The sequence below is a fragment of the Bactrocera dorsalis genome, chromosome 3 (genome assembly GCF_023373825.1).
Source record: "Bactrocera dorsalis isolate Fly_Bdor chromosome 3, ASM2337382v1, whole genome shotgun sequence".
Taxonomy (NCBI): domain Eukaryota; kingdom Metazoa; phylum Arthropoda; class Insecta; order Diptera; family Tephritidae; genus Bactrocera; species Bactrocera dorsalis.
Window position 1 is genome coordinate 79,980,451 of NC_064305.1, and position 20,874 is coordinate 80,001,324.

Here is a 20,874-nt window from a genome sequence, read left to right on the forward strand (position 1 = left end):
AACTGACTATTTGATGCCTCAAAGTGAAGCTCGTGATTTCGGCGACATTTTGTTTCAATAAGACGATGTCACTTCCCACACAACGGATCAATCAATGGATTTATTGAGAAACCACTTCGGTGAACAGATAATTTCACTTTTGGCCGGTCGATTGGCTACCAAGATCGCGGATATCACTTATATATTTATTAGTCCTCTTAAGAAACATTTGTATGTTTTAATTCAAATTCCAAATGTAGCGCAACCACAACCTCCGCTTTGCTCCACTTTTCAGGCATTATGCAAAGATCCATTTCAACATATTACTATATACATATGAGTATATACATATTTGGTGTATATATTTATATATGTATGTGGTGCATGGGTGTTTCGGCACGCACTTCATACATATCTCATAATTTCGCGCTAATTTGCGCTGCCAACACTAATTGCGTAGATATTTTTAAAACAAATTCGAAATTTCCGGAAACACCTTTAAAACAGTTATAACAGGCGAATGTGGCATAGCAGCAAAACAAACACAAACAACTGTCTTCAAACCTCAAATAAAATAAAATAAAAATGGAGAGGAGGGTAAAAATGGCAAGCGCGCGAACAGCAGACGGCCCAGTCGTTAAATCAAACAAGCCGAGCGAGCGCCCAGGCAGGCATTGCGGCAGGCTGAATGCCGCTCGTGCGCCGGTGGAACTGAAGGTGTTTGAAAGCGTTTTAAGTGTTCCAATGGAGGTGGCGTGTAGCGCTGCGTGTGTGTATGAACAAAATAGCTATGATATGAGCTGTAGCCTGTAGCATTTATGGTTTATGAGATTTTCGCCTGCAACACTCCCACTAGCCCAAGAGCCCAAGCGTTTATGCAACAAGCCAATATAAACGGTTCGGAAAAATTGCTATTTAAAAATGGGTATGAAATGGAAGTACAAATAGCGCAAGGCACAGTGGGGTTTGGGTGAGAAAATGCGACTTTTTGGGCAGTTAATTTAAAATTCAGCTTTATCGGGACGAGTCGAGCAGTAAACGCGTTTCATAGCTAAAATATCCACCATCTCTTGTCATCTCTCTAATACTTGTTTAACGATTTTCAAGCTCCATATCTTTTTTGGTATTTTCAGCAGTTGAGGAGGTCGAAAGTCGTCCAGAACGAGGCATCGATCTCTCGACCGTTATTGAAGGCTTTGTACCCCTCGTAGGCTTGTGTTTTTGATAAACTCAATCACAGTAAGCCGTTTCCAACATTCGCAACGATGCCGCACACGAAATTAGGTTAGAGATACAAACGGGTCCGTTTCGTTTATTTAGACCCGACTACCGCGGGAACGGTACCATTGAAATGTATGTAATTTTCGTCGAATTGGTACATATTTTATGCAAAATAAAGAGGAAATTGAGGTTAGGTCGGCGTGGTAATAAGATGGGCCGATTAGGGTCGATTTATCAAAATGATTTTTATGTTGTTTTTGAGGTTAGGTTATCGTTTGAACAATCGAAACATTACTTTTTCTTACTTGAGCTCCATAAAGACTTAAAAATTTGTTCAAAAATTATGAAGGGCGGTACCACTGTGCCACCCTGCGTTAAGATGGACTAGGTATCATACTTGGTGTGTTAACAAATATGAAATTGTTGAGGTTATGTAGAAATAAAAATGTTTTAGTTGTACTACAAATTTGTTGTTGTAAGTACTATTTCTCTAAATACCATATATATGGATTGTTGGCAGCGACTAAGCGCCTAAAATAGTTGTAACGCGCAAACGCGTTGCCATTTACATTCAATACGCGCCCGCAGAAAATCTCACAAACTGCAGCGACAACCACAACAACAAGAAAAACTGTGATATGTAGGAGCAGGTATATCTGTATAAAAGTGTATAAGGGTAACGACGAAACATATGTGCCGCCAAACGCCTCCTTTTCCATGTAACCACTCATAATAATTTCTTTTAGCAGCTCTTGTTGTTGGTGTCGTTGTTATTGTTGTTCAATTTTCCACAAACAAAAGTTGTTCATTGTATGCAACGTCGACGTGGTTAGTGACTTTTTCCGGCTTTCGCTTCTCCGCCGATCTCGACTTGGAAGAGTGAAAAGTAAATAACAACAACAATAATGTTGGCAACTTCAAGGAGTGAGTTACTGTTGTTGTTGTTGTTGGCAACAAGCGCATCCGTTGCAAGCTTCGCATAGCGCATAGCGCACGGCAAAAACAACAACAAATAATACACTACAATAATAACAACTACAACAACAACACTTTTTAGTTAATGTCGGCAACACAGCGTCGTTCCCTCACAATTATCTCTATACAAAAAATATTTGCGCATACCCACACACACACACACACACAGCTGGAATGGCGGTGGCCAGCGGTGTGCGCCTGCGCAACTTTACAGCATCTTTAAAGACGCTTGAATACGGTGTATTTACTGTACATAAAATAAAAACCGCAATAAAGCATAAAAATAAAATTGCTAAAAGTAAACTCGCCTGAGCGGGTGGCGATCTCGAGCGAGGGGGCATACCGGCGCAGGCGGCCGCCAGGCTGAAACTGTAATTTATATCATTCGGCCGCAGCCAACCGCGTCCATGTCTATTGCCAACTCAGTTGGTTAGTCAGTTAGTTAGGCGCATTGCAACAGCGTCGCGCTATAAAACTTCAAATCTCATTGTAACCACACAAAGCAGAGTCAGCCGGGCATGCGCACGCTCACAGGCTCCAATCGAATTCGAATTCGGCTTTGACTTTTTTATGCCAGTTGCTGGCAGTGCAATACAGTGTTGTGCAGCGAACGCCAGAGACACGCCTCTATCGCTGCGCTGCGATCTAGTTTGCCGGTGACGAGCGAGTTTTTATTTGCTGTCTGTCCGTCTGCCTGTGTCTATGGTGCACGGTTTTCCGCGTTTACCCACTTGCCTTTGGAACCATAGAGGTGCATCGAGCCGCTCACAAGCCGCGGTTATTTCGCTTTATTGGTCTACAGCTGATAGGCGGTGGACGTGTGCAGAAGATTCCACCAACACCAATTGCAAAATGCTGACTGATACTTTTTTTGCAAACAGTTTTTGGTGAAATTACTTAGAAAATAGATGTAAGTGAGTGATAGGCCCACTAGTGTTGTGTGGAATAGAGAGGAATACCCTGCGGAGGAAATTTTTATATGCTCCACTTGTATGAATTTTTCTAATGGTAAGGTTAGGCCTACTAGATGAGTAATCTCAGTGGAGTGAGACCTAGATATTTAATAAACTCATCATATTGACCAAAATTATTCGTGCTATTACAAAGATTTTAAAAAATTAGTAGCTTTATTCAATCTTCTAAAGGTAGTGTTGACATAGTTCAGCGATTTAAGAGACAGCGGTTACGCTGGCAAGGTCATGTCGTTCGAATGGATGAAAACACTACAGCTCTGAGAGCATTCGACGCAGAAGCCGCCGGGAGAAGCACAAGAAGATCTCTAAGGAAGAAAAGAGAAGGACCTGACTATACTTGGTATATCAACTTGGTGTCAAACATCGAAAAGGAAAAACGACTGGGGCGCTGTTGGAAACTCGGCTATAACCGCGTGTCTACGCCAATAAAGAAGAAGAAAAGCAGTGTAAGGTGCGGCCACTACTTACGCTCAGCCCCTTCGTCGATGGCGCCATCGCAAGAAATTTAATATCGCGTAGTACATTCTCATAGACAGTTACAAAAACAGTCTCAAGGAGCGCTTGGATGCTGATTATTATCCTTTGTCCAAAATTAGTTGATCGTCCGCATTCTAACGTGGGTTATGTTTTGCGTGAAATCTTGGGCATGCGAGAGCTGTCGACCCTGTTAGGTTACTCTAGACTGCAAGCGGGAGACTAGTTCGCAATAGCCTTTGATGCTGTTTAAGAGCATTCCGAATAAGCTTCTACGTCGTTTTGTGACCTTCGACGGGAATGAATTCTCTGGTACATACAGAAATATAGGAACAGTCGAAACAGTAGATTTGGGTGATGAACACTATTTTTTGGATGTGATCTATGTCTACTACCTGGAGAAGGGCAACCCGCCCGCAGGGCTCTACTATGCCGAATTATTGCAGCGGTTTTACGCCAAATTGCATTTTTTATCACGATTACACTGTTTATATTGGTTGACTCCAACCGACTCGAGGTTCGGAATCAGAATATTTTATCAGTAAGAGTCTAAACTGTCTTGAAAAGCGAACTGGGATATTAAATTTAAAGTCAGGCAGGAGCAAAGAACCGCTAACTGTTTTATTCAGGAGTTTTACTAAGAACATAATACCAATTATTACCTTACGAGCCGTAAGTGTATGTAGATTTATAAGTTTTAAACGACTACTGTAGGAAGCCTTAAATTAGAATCCCATCGGAAATGCCCTAAGGCGAAAAGTAAAAATTGTTTTTAGTACCGACTCTAGTTTGTCAGATGGATGTGGTAACTAGAGTTCCGTACAACAGCACCCACATTCCAATATAGATCTAACCAAAGTTGTTAAAGGTGTTTTAGTAAAATACGGATCTCTAAATTCTTTAGATCAACGTTAAAAAAACTGATAATACCTTTAGTTTTCAAGGCTATATTATCAATATTAAGACTAGAATTAAACTTAGGGTCCATAATTAATCCCAAATCAACAGAGTTGAAAACTAATTCTACGCCAAAAGCATATTGCCTTACATTACATTAAATTTGACCGATTTTTTCTAGGTCAAGCAAGTATTAATTTTTAACCACACTTCCTTTTTAAGATTTTGAATAATTGAATTATACTTTCAGTAAACATTGTTGAAACCTCGAGTGAATTTCTGGCACGAAAAAGCTTCCTAACTTTCGGGCATTAAGAGTCTGGTGTGAAGCTTCGCAAAGCAGCCGAGAAATCTGACAATCAGACTAAACATCTCTCATTTATATTTCGAAAAATATTTGCTTCTGAGGTGATATGTACTGTTTCAAAGCCCTATTCTCTATACTATATCGATACCTAAAATGTATATTTAAACATACACTTTATGTCCGAAAAATGCCGAATATTTATATGTCTATCACTTACCTTCCACATCAGTTTCGTTTATCGACAGCGGATGTTTCACAACACATCCTTCAACTTTTACGCTGCCAAAACTGTTTCAGTTATGCCACTTTGTGTTTGCTTGTTGTTTATAGCTGCAAAAAGGATTAAGAAAAGTGTGTATGTAGTTGAAACTAAATTTAATTATAAATTCAAAGCACATGTGTACACTCATACAAACATGTATAAATTTCGAAATTGCTTATTGGAAGCAGGATAATAGTTTGCACGGATTTGAAAACAAAATAAAAATCAATAGTCAATCAGCTTAACAAGAAGTTATTCAATGAATATTTTAACTAATTTCCGCTGACATATGCGAATATGTGGGTGTGTTGTGGCCAGTGTGGTGAAAAGCAGGAAATTAAATTTGATAAAATACGGATGATAACTAAGATGAATAATTTGTAAAACTAAAGTTAATATTAAAGGACACAAAGCCGGAAAGAGGAGAAGAGACACAAGGATGGGATGTTTTCACAATCTACATTTGATAATATTTTAATAAAATCTAGCAATTTAGTTCGTCGAAAAATGTATGAAATTATTTAGAAGACAAAAATGTTTAAAAAAAGAAATTATGATTGAAGTTAATGACGAATATGATGTGGTCGTGTTCAGAAAGCTTGTGGAAAGATGACTCAACGAGGCGCAACTTTTGGGAGGAATTAACAGGAAGAAACCACCACTGTTAAAACGCCACAACAAAATTCGACTGGCATTTGCAAAGGCCTACAGACACAAAACAGCACAATTTTGGAGGAATGTGATTGGGGCGACGAAACCAAGATAAATACGATAGGTACAGATGGTAAAACATTTGAACGTCATCCACAGTTACGCCCTTAGCCCTAGGTATACCAAAAAAAACATTAAGCTCGGCGAAGAAAGTATCATGGTCTGGTTTCATGGCATATCGTCGGGCCAATTGTTCGAAAAAATGGTAAAATGGACCGGTTTCAGTATTTGGATATACTGAAAAATAAAATAAAATATTCAAATCCATGCCCATAAACTGGATATTTATGCAAGTCAATGATCTGAAGCACACCGTAAAAGTAGTAAAGCATTGGCACGACAATGAAAATCTTAGAATATAGGATGGGAATGATGTCAAGACTAAAATAGCAAGGAATAAATTAAAAAAATGTGATGATTTATAGGCAGGATTTGAGGAGGCTTGGTATTCAATCCCAAAGGTATGATGTCAAAACCTAGTGTACAGAATTTAGCGAAGATCTGAAGAGGTGATTATAAATGCTGCATATACAGGGTTTGTCCGAAAAGTAATAGGATTGATTTTCTTCCACCGCTACTTCGGAACGTGCGTCCATGAATTTGTTCCTCCTGGACAAACCGTCAACGCCAAGTTTTACGTGGAAGTCCCCAAGAGACTCAAATGAAGGGTCAATCGGGTCCGACGAGACATTGCAGCCGATTGGAAGTTGCACCACGATAACGCCCCGGCTCACACCGCCTTTCTTGTGAACAGCTACCTAACCAAGGCCGGCATCCCAACGCTTCCACAGTCGCCCTACAGCCCAGATGTGGCCAAATTGACTAATCACATGTGAAGGGTATTATAGCTGTAGTGCAGCCGAAGTTAATGTTTTTTCGTATTTTCATATTTAATTGCAATACTAAAAAAAAATTAAAAACTGGAAGAACTTAATTATCTATTTTTTTCAATCTCGTTTTTTTTTCTATCCAACTTGTATGTAAATCAATTTTAGCCGCTTTTCCGCGGATTATTAATCAAATGGCGCCCATAGTTGGTGTTTAATAAATGTTATTATCATATACTCACACACATACAAACAAATTACGGTAAGATATGCACTTGTTAGTTGCCGCTCTAGTACAAAGGCAATTATTGCAATAACAATGCAGTTAAGTTTGTTTTTAATGATAGTTTTATTAGCAATATATACATATACATATATGTACATACATATATACATAAGTATATATATACATCTCAGTTTGTTTGACACTTGTTTGAACCGCTTCATGTCACCGCTCACTCTATTTACTAGACAACAATTCGCCGAGCGCTGTCATTGAGAGCTTATTGCGCAAACGCCTGTGATTGGCCGAGCTATTAGTGGTATACATACATATTTATCTATGTATGTAGTTGATATGTATCCAATCAGATCGTTGTAAATATGATATAGTACTGAGTTAAGACAATAGTATGGCGCTAGAAGCTTTATTTGTTAAAATGCGATTGGTGAGAGGACACTAAAGAGATTACTTCATGGAAGTAGGTATATTTTTAGTTAATAAAAAATATGAATGGCCAAAAGAAAAGAAATAAAATTGTTCCAAAAATCGTGATTCGTTTATAAAATACTCAATAGGTGCTTTATTATTCGTTCCAAAATTTTGTAAGATCTTAAGAGTTTCGAAGGCGATGAGCCCAGTACCCTTCTAAGAGAGGTTACTACCGCCAAACAGTTCTGCAAAATGAAGTTGGTTGGGACAGCTGATACTCTAAAGATAGTAAAGGAACTTTTTAGACATAACGTCCATAAAAATTTGAATATTTCGAAAACTTTGTGCCACGTGGGACCACACGAACTCACAATAAACTGACTCAACGTGTTATAAATCAATGAAAACGGTGTAAAAATTGAAAGAATTTGACTTCTAATTGCTTGCGCATGCAATATATTCTCTAGATCAAGCCACAGGCTCTGCTCAGACCGCATGCGAATGTACTCTGATAAGAAATTAAGCAATACTGACGAGAAAATCGTAGATACGAAGGCTTACTTTGAAGAAAAATTTAAATATATAGTGCAGCAAACGGCAAATCGTACCTCAAAAAACGGGTTCGAAAAGTTAAAATACCATAAAAATCGATATAATGCTTACGATGTCTCCTATTTTCAATATCGAAATCGAATTTTTTCAAAACAATTTTTTTTTTTCAAACGAAAAGAACTTTTTAGACACTTTATAATCTTCTGTATAAGTAGAAAATTTAATTTTCCTTAGACCAAGCATCCACTTGACTTAATAACTAAATTATAACCTCTTTTATAAAATTTTTTCTGCCTTAACAATGTGTGAAAAGCAATCACGAATTTGCCTTTTATGAAGTTATTCGAGTAAAACCCAGAATTAGTTCAAGCATTACGCCAATACTTAACAGCAATTCTATAGCACATTAACACTTTAAGATAATACATAAATACATAAGCATATAACCGTAGGTTCCCACACTAAGTTCACATTTCTGCAAATACAGTTATGTGTAAAATATTAAGAACACTAAGCAAAGCTTGGTGGTAGTTCAAAGAGATACTTGAGTGATTGCTGCAAAATACAAATTGATTCGCTGCAGATATGGTGTTTTAAGGGTCATATATGTATAAAGGAAGTTAGAAGAACAAAAACTGGGGGTTTGACTGAAAATAATATTAGAAAGAAACAACAATAACTTCTGCTACATTTTTTATATCTTAAAGGATCCCTAACTAGATTTTGATAGGTCAGTTTGTATGGCAGCTATATGTTACAGTGGTCCGATCTGAACAATTTTTGCGGAGATGACACCGTTGCCTTAGGAAATAATCCATGCCAAATTTCTTGAAAATATCTTCGAAAATGAAAAGGTTTTCCATACAAGCACTTTATTCTGACAGTTCAGATTGAATGGCAGAATAAGCGGAAGTCATCAAAGTGAACTTGTTTATCACAGAAAAATATTCCGATATTGACTTATTTAGGGGCAAAAACCGATATTGAAAAAATAAAGAAAAGGAGGTAAGCTAGGATATGTCAAGGTTTAAAATTTAGAATTAAGCAATCGTATATTTCCTTTTTTAATTCTCCTAACGGTGAGTTCTAACAATCTTTTTCGTCGGACTTTATGCACATTCCCCTAAAATACTCAACTCCTTTTAATGCTGATAGGAGGCTGATGTGTTGACACTATTTTTCGTTCGAATTCCTGTTCATTCCCTTATGAGTTTGGAAAAATATTTCTAATGTACTTATTATTTACTACAATACTGTACATGAGCCTAAGTTTAGGCACAGCATACCCGTGCAAACATTTTCTGATGGCTAACAATCAACAAGAGTGCCTTCACGAGTTCTTTACACCTATTTTGGTGAACAATAATGGTTAGAATGAATGAAAAGGAACAGCACAAAAAAATAACATTCATAGAACTATAATAATTTTTTTATGATGCGGCTTCAAGCGAAAAAATCGGTAACAAGCTGAAAATGAGTTGCTTAAGAAGCTGCGATGATGTCTTATTGAGCCAGCGAAGCTGAGCTGACGCGAGCAAGTGTAAGAGGAAACTGCGCAAAGTGGAGCGACGGGCACTTACGGCCTCAAACGTAATTGTTGTAATTACTTGTGTTATTCGCTTTTTTGTTGTGTTAATTTTCGGTTTTACTGCCGAATTTAAAGTGATGCTCGCTTTAATGGATGCTTTAGTTCTAATTCAGTTTGGCGCAGGGAAAACACTTAAAATATTTTCGAAATTTTTGTTTTAATGTCTTCACAATGCTTTTTGCTTTTGTTTTCATATTTATGTGTTTTTACATTTTTTTATATTTTGTTTTTAACTTCTGTTGCAAGTTAATTTTGTATGGCGAAACTTGTCACTGTCGCTTTGAGTCTTTATTACAGTAGTTTAGCAACCACTTTTGTTATTGTTGTACCTTAAGTAACTAAATATGTAAGCATTATGGTCTATTGCTACATTCCACGTTGGCTTGTTGACTCATGGAGCATCAAATGCTCGGGTGCAACAAATGCGACGGGGTTAAGGAGTTGTACAATTTGTCTTCTTGCTGCCTTATGAAGGTGCCACACACAGCAGCCCGCTATTCAGCAATGTAAATATGTTTGTGTGTATGCAAATGGCCAACTACATTTTTATGGACCACCACTTAACTGTATTTCATGTAGCAGCATCTCTAAGTGCTTGCACCCAGTTATGTTAATAAATAGTAAATCTGTTTCTTTTTGTGGTGCTTTATTGCGTTGTATGCCAAATGTCAGATAAAAATCACCTAAAAACTGCTACTTCATTTATTTGACACTCAAAAATTTCATCTAGGCACCACTTGGATTACGAGCAATTGTAATAGTCTAATTTATTGAAGGCATACCTAACAACCAGGTTGCGATTTTGACCATAAAAATGTTGATGTGCATGTGTATTGGTGTGTGTGTGCGTTTGAGGTTTGGTAATTGGCAAATACACCCCTTTCGAGTAGCTGTCACTCTTATTTCATGCCGTTGCAAAGGTATTTGTAATACAAGTAAAGGTAAATTAATTAAATCGGTGGTAGAGTTGCGTATATCCGATCACACATACATACATATGTATATGTAGGTGCATTTGGTGAGCAGAGTTGCCACTTCAACTGGAATAAATTGTTTTGGCAGACGCTTAAAGAAGCACTTTCTGAATTAAGTTGGGATTAACTGCGAAGTAGCTGGAAATATTTAAATTTTCGGATTGAAATGAGATTTAGAATGTCTAAAATTTCTGTCCTTTTTTGAAATATTTCAAATATTTTTTGAGTTACTGTCTTCTAAAGAGTTTTTCTTGAAAAAGAAAATTTCGAAATTGCTCTCGACTACAATTAATATTTTCAGTTGAGTCAGTTGATTGATTAGATGGTAGAAAGGGAGGCGCAATTAGGCCCACTGTACTCTGGGTGATACCGATATGAAATCTTATCCAGAAACTCAGTGGATTTCGTAAAAAAACAAATTTTTAAGTCGGAGCATTGAGAGCCGTGGAATTGTAACGCCTTATACGGCTGAAGGCTCGGTATTCGGATGGATATTGTTCCAGCGTCTCATCATCCTCTGCGGCTACTCTGCATTTCGCCGACTCCATATTCTTATTTTCTGAAGGTGGGATCCTAAGGGTAAATGCTCATTGATTCTCCTAAATCTAATCTCCATTTGGTTTGTCCACCATCAACACTACCCAAAAGTAAATTTGTGGTATGCCCTGAGTTGTTTGTGTTCCAAGACCTGAGGTGATCATCTCTTGATCCTCTAGGGTCCATTGCCTAAAACAATCCTTAAAGAAGCTAAATGGCCTGGGCAGCTTAGGGGAACTTTGTTTGCCCCTGAGCGGTCAGTTCACCTGCCTTGTCATTTCCGTCCATTCTCAAATGACGGGGTACCCAGGTGATGTTAACCGAATTACCGAGAATCTAGCTATTGCCTGCGGAATTAGTAGATATTACGCTTTCTGACTTTCAAGATTACTTTACAAATACAACCAGTCAAAAACCTTCACTAGAACTTGCCACAAAAGATTATGTTCAAGATTTTCCACACAAACTTTTTCTCAAGATTTGTAACAATTTCCCCCCACTTGGCAACTCTGACTTCAGCAATCAAATCCAAAAATCTAATCTTACGAAACTATTGAAATCTCAAACGGCATTTGGCACCCACTCCAAAAACATCTCGTTATAAAATAGCTACTCGTCCATTTGTTGCCCAATTACTTTCAAACTTTAATTTGTCAATGGTCATCGAAGCTGCCACACAAGGAAACATACAAGAGTACACGGTAGTCAGTGTGTAGCTCTTGCTGCTTGTTCACAGCGATGTCTTCATGTTGTCGCTCTTAACCCATTCATGTAAACTGTCCTTTATGTACCTGTCATTCATCTCGGGAGGTAAAGGGTGGATGGATGTTTGACTGCTCAGTTTAAGCATATAACAAGCTCGTATTTACAGTTACTTATTAATAGTGTTTGTTGTTGCAGTGAAATTGGTTAGTTTAAAGTTTATTGATGAGCTGGCATTTGTTTGGCTTAGCAGCATGTGGTTCTCGGTCAATTTATGGTATAACATTTAGACGTGTATTAGAAGAAAGAGATATGGAGAAAAAATAAAGGATGTTTGTGGCAGGTAAGCGTTGCTAGGTTGTGGATTAATATGAGTATTAGAGAAATGTGTGTGTGGTTTTGGGTTTTTTTGAAAAATTAAAGTGGGGAATGGAGAGTGATATTGGCTTTTACAACAGAAAATAATACCTGCCGTAAAGAACTTAATAAGAATAAGAAAGAAGTCTTTAATGCAAAAAGTTTTTATAATTTATAAATTTATCAGTAAATATGTTTATATTATCATAATTTATTACTTTTGAAAGTAAAATATATTTTTGTCTGTCAAAAATTTGAAACGGAATCAGGCGAAGGATTGTTATCAACAAAAATTAAAAATTTATAATTATTAATATTAAAATTTATTATTAAAGACATTAATTGTCAGAAAAACCCGAATAAAATATCTTCAATATATATATATAGTATGTATGTTTATTTAAAATTTACTTTGAATCCAAAAAAAATCTGCTTTGCAATTAACGGGCATCCTTTTGTTCATGCAGCGATATCAGACTGTATATGGCAACAATAAAATAATATATACATACATACAGATATATAAGAATTATGTTTGTTATTTATGACTGGGATTTTGCAAAAAAATATAAACCGCTTCCAATTGAAATCAACATTTCAAAAATGATAAGCCTTAAGTATTTATAAATTATTTAAACAAAATGCTGATATACATACATATATGAAATATATTATATATTGTAATTATACGTTTATTTACTTTATTTATTAAGTATTTATATTTCAATAAAATATATTTATAAACACTTGTGTGTAATGATCACATGCTTGATAGGCAGTTTAAGCTCAAATAAAGCTACAGAACAGCAGATGAAGTGATATATGTGTACATATATACATATGTATTTGCTTCTCAATAAACATAAAAATCAAGAAAATGAAAATTTCATAACATTGAATAGTGAATACTAAGTGTTAGTGATAACACCAACCGATAGTGGGTGTCGGAATAATTGAAACCAAAACTGTCTATGACTAAGGGACAGCTAAGTATATAATACTGTGGGTAAAAAATAGTAAGACTTTTTCTTTTAAATATCGCTCGAGAACCCATTTGTCGAAATTTGTTTTCTGGGTAGTATATCTGTGCCAAATATCACATCAAAATAATAATTAGTGTTTTGTATACGCTGATGATCAACACTTTAATAAAATAAAAGAATTGGTAAATGACAACCGACGATTAACAGTCAGAGATCATACTGGTATCGTTTAAATATCGGAAGGATCATTGAAACCCATTTTGAAAAATCAGAAAGCACATTTGGTTCGAAGAATTCAAAAACAGCATGACGTTAACGTCTATAAAACAAAGCTTTGATTTATGCTTACGATTTGGAAAAAGACGATCAATCGGCCGAATATCATGGCAAAGGGGACGTCAAAGCAGGTCAAAAATCAAGGTTATGTTTTTCTCGATTATCGATGTGTGGTGCACTTCGAATTCCTTCCAACCGGCCAAACTGTCAACTAGGGATACTATTTTGAGTGTTATGCTTCGTTTGCGCAAAACTGTTCGTAAAAATAGGCCGGCATTATGAGCCGACAACTCTTGGACAACGATAATGCAAGTGAGTTTTTCGCCGACCACCATATTCGCCTGATTTAGATCCGTTTAATTATGCCTTTAAAATATTTCTAATGACGAAGAAAATGTGAATGTAAGGAAGGAAGATAGATCTTAATGGAAAATATTTTGAAAAACAATAAAGCGATTTTGTTCTGTAATCCCAAAGTAACGGCAATCCTCGTATTTATACATATTTGAAGAGCACACAATACAATTTTTAAACAATTCTTTAGAATATTTTTTAATTGCATGCTATCTAAAATATAAGGTGCTGCATTGGTACACTGATTAGAGCGGGAAATATTCTACGGAGCGTTCTGAACAACTTTACCTTGGAGACTATAGGTCTAAAATCGGTTTCAAGCCAGACTTTTATTACTTTATTCATAATTGGCAAGGCAAATTATCAGATTTTGTAGAAAAATTTGATAGTGATCGGAATATTTTCTCCGAGTAATCACTCAAACAAATGTGAAAAATGTAGTTTTGAGAAAATTATGTTTTTAAAAATATTGTTGTAAGTTCTTGAACTGAGCTTCTTATTTTATAAGGCTGTAATTCAAAAATGATTTGAGATATTGAATTAAAACTGGAGAATGTTATTTTTAATGGTGTAATCTATCGAAATATGAAAAGCGTTTTTTTTCACGCTAGGTCTGTGCTCTTTAAAAGCCTTTACATTTTTAAAAATTTGTTTTGTTTTTACATTTACTGCTTATATAATATTTAATGGGAATATAAAAAAGATTATACATACAAGTTTGCAGATCTGTACATATTTATATTTTATAATTTATTTCATTATTGATTAAGGAATGTAAATATCACTTTTGTTTTTAAACGGCCAGAATTGATAAGCATTATAAGAAACAATTTTCAACAAAAAATAGTTCGATTATTTTACTATTCACAAAGAAACATACAAACATATGTACATACGTCTAAATATTACATTGTGTATGAACTTCGGAATATGATGGAATCGATTATATATGTATAAGCATGATGAATCTAAACGACTAAACGAGGTTTCCAATTCACGGAACTATAAATAATAAAAATGAGTCAATAATTTCATAAACAAAAATGTAAATAAAAAATAAATGTTTTACATAAAATATAACGCATAAAATTGAGACTAACAAGTGGCGCCCGACTAACTAGTTCTAAGCACACTTTGGAAAATGCCAACGTCCCGCAAACTGCAACCAAACTTCAGACACTATTTGCACTGCTATCAATCAACTCTCCACGATAAGTCGAACAAGTTAATTTTCAAACGATTTGACTTAAGTGAACAAGCTCGTCTGCCTTACACTAAGCTACGCTTCGTGAACTGCGCAGAAATCAAATCAAATCGAGCGAAAAAAAGTGGGGAAAAATTGCTAAAATTATATGAAGCGTGCGACTTGCGATCACAAAATATGATCGCCGCATGATTATCATGATCAGCACCGAGATGATCGACCCTGTGCAGCACTTGTAACTATGCAGCGATACCCAACGAGTATATCTATTGTAGCATCTTCATCAGCGCGCGATCACTTTTGGCGACGAGCAAGGTGCGCGTGCGCACGATCACCTAGCTAGCTGGCGTACAACGGAGGAGGACTGGCTTGCAGTGCTCACACTGAAACTCGTTCTGAAAACTACTGACAGAGGAAAGCCTGTGCAACAACGCCTGCAACGCTTCATTTCGATCGTAACAAAGTGATTGATCGTCGCGGATAACACATGACGACGCATTACATATTATATGATCGTTGAAAGCTTTTTCTGCGCAAATTGTGGGCTTGCAAAAAAATGCATTTTTATTTCGTCACAAGAAAAAAGTTTGCAATAAAAAACATATTTATTTATGTATAAATGTAGCTACACGCAAAAGACAGCGTGTAGAACAAGCTAACTGCGATCATAGTGGCGACCTGCACAATTCGCCAACGCCGATCAGCAGACGCAGCCGCAACATGGCATTTTTTTGCCGCTACACTGGCAGCATGAAGACGTGATATTGCAGCAGCAGCGAAACAAATGTAAAAAGAAAAATGTGCTCTGCTGATCGCGTAGTGATCGCAAGTTCGACATCGTCGATAGCCAGCTGGCTGTGGCCGTTACTACAAAGGCGCATCTCGCGAGTCCAGATGCTGCAGCTTGCGAAGCAGCCAACTGACCAACCAAAAGTGATCGGTTGATCAATGCTCTCGGCAACATAACAACAAATCTACATATATTCGGTTAGTGTTGCTGGTGCTGTTGTTGTTGTCTTGGCTTGGCGGTGGTGGTGGACATTATTGCGTGGTGTCTGCATCATTAATTATCTTAATAACTTGAACATGAGTTTCGTTGCAGGCGAGTGTAGCAACAACAACGTTGGTCGAGTTGAAGAAAAGCAGAGGATTTGAAGAAATTCTGAACGTTTTTTCTTTCATATACAAATATGTGAATATATGTTTGTACAAAGGAGGAGTTCTTGGTTTTGGCGATTGGAAGAGTATAATATCATATTATAACAGTTGTCTTTGGATATTTTTTTATTTTCGGAAATCAATTGGAATATTGATTTCTATGGAATTGAGATAAGTGGCTTGCTGGTAAGAAAAAAAATTAAATTATTTTTGGAAAATACTAGGGCTGCCAAACTTCAGCTAATTGAAAGCCGTGCAATAGTTTTTGCTCTTTTTACAAATGGCTATGCGCAAACGACGTATTACACTCACTTCGAAGAAAATTGTCAACATAACCTTGATTTTTGACCTGCTTTGACGTGGTTATTTCGTCTTTGGTTCACCTTTGCCACTATATTCGACCGATTGATCTCTTTCCATTGCCAGTAATAAAACGTTTCATGAAATCCTGATAGTCGGAAAGCAATGTTTCACAAACGTCAACGCGTCGTTCTTTTTCGAAAGTATTGAGTGATTTTGGAACCAATCGTGTTTTCACTTTTCTTAGGCCCAATGATCTTTAAAAATGTGTTTCCGATATGCCAACGATGTCAGTAAGATTTCTGGCAGTTAATTTTAATTCTCAACCGCCAATTCCTTTATTTTATTGACGCTTCGATCTGCAGTTTATGTTGATGGCTGTCCTGAATGTGGTTCGTCGACAACGCGTTCTCGAGCCTCTTTGAATACTTTGTGCCAATGGAAAACACTTGCTCGCGACAAACAATTATCACCGATATATCAATAATGAATATTCTTCACATTCCTTTTTGTGTTTACAAAAACAGCGAAAAATACATTTTAATAAATAAAATGCGTTTACCGCCTAACTACAAAGAAATCAAGATAGAAAAGGTTCTAAATTTATTACTCAATGAATTTGAAGTTTTCGTTGAGTGTTTTGCTTCAAAAGCTCGAGTGATTCTCGTGAATCGCCACATTATCAGCGTTTTTAATAAATATTTATTTCATATTTATTTATAACGAACATTTTACTTTCCACTGAATGCTTTTATATTTTTTTTTATATATTCTGCTATTAAAAATTTTACAGTTACCATATTTGCTGATAAGAGTAGTATTTTTTGAGTACGAAACTAAAAATACATGTGAGTGTATAACAAATTCGAAAAAAACAATTGGTAGCTGAGAAAACATGAACACTCGAGGCGTTCACTCTACACGCTGAAGGAACACGCTTATCAGTTGCTGCTGCGCTGACAATAAAAAACGCTGAAAATCGCGGGTATAATATTGCTGTGCAGTAGCCTTAAAGAGAGCCATACATACATACATGCTCGTACACATACATATGACCACTTATATGCAATATTATCATATGTAAAACGCATAAATATTGTGTCAACGCGAGACTTTTTATAACGATTCTTTAATGATGCTCAACTGATAAGTTTTTATGGGCATATGCATGTATATTAATATATGCAGGCTTCATATACATACTTATATACATGCATGTATATAATGATATATTGCTGTAAAATTTTGTTGTCACTTTGAAAAGTGAGACTTTTTTCCAATTCTACTTTCACCGACTCCTGCCGATATCTGCGAATGCGTGCATGCATACACAAAGAAGTAGGACATTGAACTGAGGGAGGTTATTAAGTATGCCAGACTGCGTGGAATTTCCCGGACAGTGGATAGAAGAGTGCGTTTAAAATTCATGAATGCGTAAACGATAAAAAAAAACTGAGAAGGTGAAACATAACTGACATTATTGAGAGGTCTTTGTGTATAATAATATAGCAGATATTGGTCGTATGATGGAGGTGTACATGGAAACCAAAGATTTTTATAGTATCTCCAGTGTACAAAGGTTCCTAAATGGATCAACACTCTTTCATTCTGAGTATACACAGAGTATAGTGAGAGTAGTCATTGAATTCTCCAAGCGTTACCATAGCTGTCAGATTTTTAGATGATGGATCAGATAAGGTGTCCAACTGTCGATAAACAAACACTGTAAGTGAGCCGTCCTTTCGTGTCAAATCCCAATCATCTGGGGTCCCCACGGTATGATACACTGGAGGAGGATCGATAGTAGGGCCACAGAGCCTGTTAAAGTTCACGTCAAGCGCAGGCATCCTACAAGATAAGTACTCCTCTTGAACTCCATCTCCAACATCCAAAGGACCAAAACTGGTCTATGGTCAGTGGCCTACCAGATTAACCTAACTATACTTATCATAATATTAAAATTGTGCCTAACGATTTTCGAAAAAATCGCATTCATGATGAATGCTTCGCTAATATAGTGAGGTCAAATACCACAAAGGATAGATAATGATTAACCCTGTTTTTGTTTGAAATCATATAGGCAACTCTCAACAAAAGGTACACGGGTTTCAAGCAACATTGATATTGCTTTCAAATATTATTTTATTACAGTGAAAAATATGTACTTTGATGAGAAGAATGCGCTTCGGTATTGAAATTTCCGCATGGAAGGTCCTCAGAAGATGTTACCAAAGGATGGAAGAACAACCACCTCCTAACATAAAGTTAAGTTTTAATACTGATGGGAAGCTTACTCTATTATATTTTATAAGAAGATCAGTTAAAAAATGCTTGAGTTCCCGGCATTCAAAAATGAAATTGTGGGAATTTTGCTTGAGAAGTATGATTGACTGATAAGTTAAGCCGTTTACAGTAAGTACTTGGGTTACCACTCTAGAAAGAATTCAAGAAAATAGGGTTTCCAGATGAATTTATCAATGAAAACTATCATCAAACAAACTATCATCATAAATAAAGGATACTGACTTAGACATAACCTGAACAGGATATATTACGTTTGCTACGAAGTATATGGTGCTTGAAATCGACAGACAAGCGTTAGAGAGATGTCCAGAGAGCTCGACATCTCTCGCAAGTCCTTTTTGCTCGACTCCTGCCAATAAAGCTGCATTTTTTTTTCAAAAGGAGTACTGTAAACAGGTGTCATTTGATCGTGCGTATTCCGATCCCACATTCATGATGATTATAACTGCCGATGAGACATGGGTTTATGAGTTCGACATGCAAATAAGTCAACAATCATCGGATTGGACAGAAAAAGACGAGCATAAAACGCAATGAATACCATCGATCAACCACCAGATTGGGCTCCGTGTCATTTCATCTTACCCTTACTGAAATTGACGGTCCGTGGGGATCGAAGAGACAAAACAAAAGTCGCTTTTTCATTTGACGATATATTCTCACGAAATTCGGCTTAGCTTATCACCTAATAATCCAATCTACGAAGAAATTGTTGAGATCGGAGCACAATAGCATAAAGCTACTGAACGATTGGAATCAAGTTCTTGTAGGAAACTTTTTTGTATTCTCACAACAATTTATTTGCATTTGAGATAATTTTAAGTAGAAAAGTCTGCCTCATCGCCAGATTTCTTTATTTGTAAGACCTTTTGGAAATCGGCTACGGGAATCCAAAATTGCAAAATGTATCGCCGATCGTTAAGAACAATCTAATCTCTGAATTTAGACATATTTGCGTTGAATCAGTATATCTTTTGTAGAGGTTAACAATGATCCAAGAACCGTTTACCATAACGCATAACTGTTTCTATATATTACATAATCGTGGCAGAATATTCACTTGGAACTTTACCGAATAAAAACAAAGCGCTTCTTTGAGAAAAATATGCCCTGCCGGTGTTGCCAATATTATACAAACAACAATAATGTATGTAGGTGTAAAGCTGACAAACAATTTACCATATAACACAACAACAACAAGAGCCTTAAAAAATGCAGGAAATGGAGAGAACAAACTGGTGGAAGCAACAACAACAAAAGAGCAGGCGGAGAAGCGGTCGGAGGCAACATTTTGTAGCTTCCTTGTTGCTGCTGACTTGTTAAATAAATGTTTGTTGCAAATTTTATTTGCATTGTACAACCACGCGTTATTTGCACAACAACAATAGCAATAACAACAAACACTACAGTAAAACATATATTTGTTTGCAGTGCAAGCAAATGGAATTAAAGGAAGGCACGCAAAGTGCTGGCAGCCGCGAGCAGATGACCGACGCAGGAAGAACCGGGAAGAAGGGCCGAAAGAAATCAGCGAAACAACACAAACTAAGCGCAGACAAATTTGCACTGATCTGCGAATAGTGCAGCGAACAGGCAGATGGCAGCGTGAAAACAACAAAGAAAGAAGAAAAAAGAATCGCACAAGAACTGACTAACAGCTGAGGACAGGGGTGAGGAGCCGAGTGACGCAGCGCTTGGGAGGCGTGTTGTGCATTCCGAATGAAATTGCTGCCTTTGTATGGAGTCATGTTGTTGATGAGGAGCTTGTGCAACACTCCAGTTTCGCTTGCCACTTGCTTGATGTTATTGTTGTTGTTGTTAGTGTTGAATTCTTGCGAAACAAACTCTGACAACAGTAATGGAGCGGCAAGAAAAAAGACAAAAAAATGTAAGTTACAACAACATGTTGCATTCCTTTACCTGCCTCAGTTGGCTGCAAGAATGAGCTGTTAGAAAATTCTGACAGACTAGCAAAATATTTACAACAACTATGAAAATGCGTGTGCTTCATTAAAGAAGTCGGAGTGTACAAAAAAAATATATATATGTACAACAACAATAAGCACTGTGCACAAATGTGTTGTTAATTCCACCCACCTGGACTTGCCTCACACACCAATTGATCAGTTGCGTCGCGGTGGCAGTATTGGGTTGCCACATTCATAATTTCAAATAATTTTTTAATGTATTTCTTTGTTGTTGTTGTTATTTTTGCAACATTTCAGCTATGATTTGTAGCTCTAAGAGTTCGTTAATATTTATATATGTACATAAGTGTATAAATATATATTCTTTAAATATATAAA

General features: G+C 36.6%; 1 protein-coding gene across 3 annotated transcripts in view; it reads right to left on the minus strand.

The window, feature by feature from the left end:
• The window catches only part of LOC105229971 (protein N-terminal asparagine amidohydrolase), an 82,495-nt gene that overhangs the window by 31,120 nt on the left and 30,501 nt on the right, over positions 1-20,874 (minus strand). For all 3 annotated transcript variants that reach the window (XR_007422103.1, XM_011210508.4, XM_049451011.1), the window contains exon 2: positions 5,045-5,157. The gene's annotated coding sequence lies outside the window, so the exon portion shown is untranslated. The remainder of the gene's footprint in view (positions 1-5,044; positions 5,158-20,874) is intronic.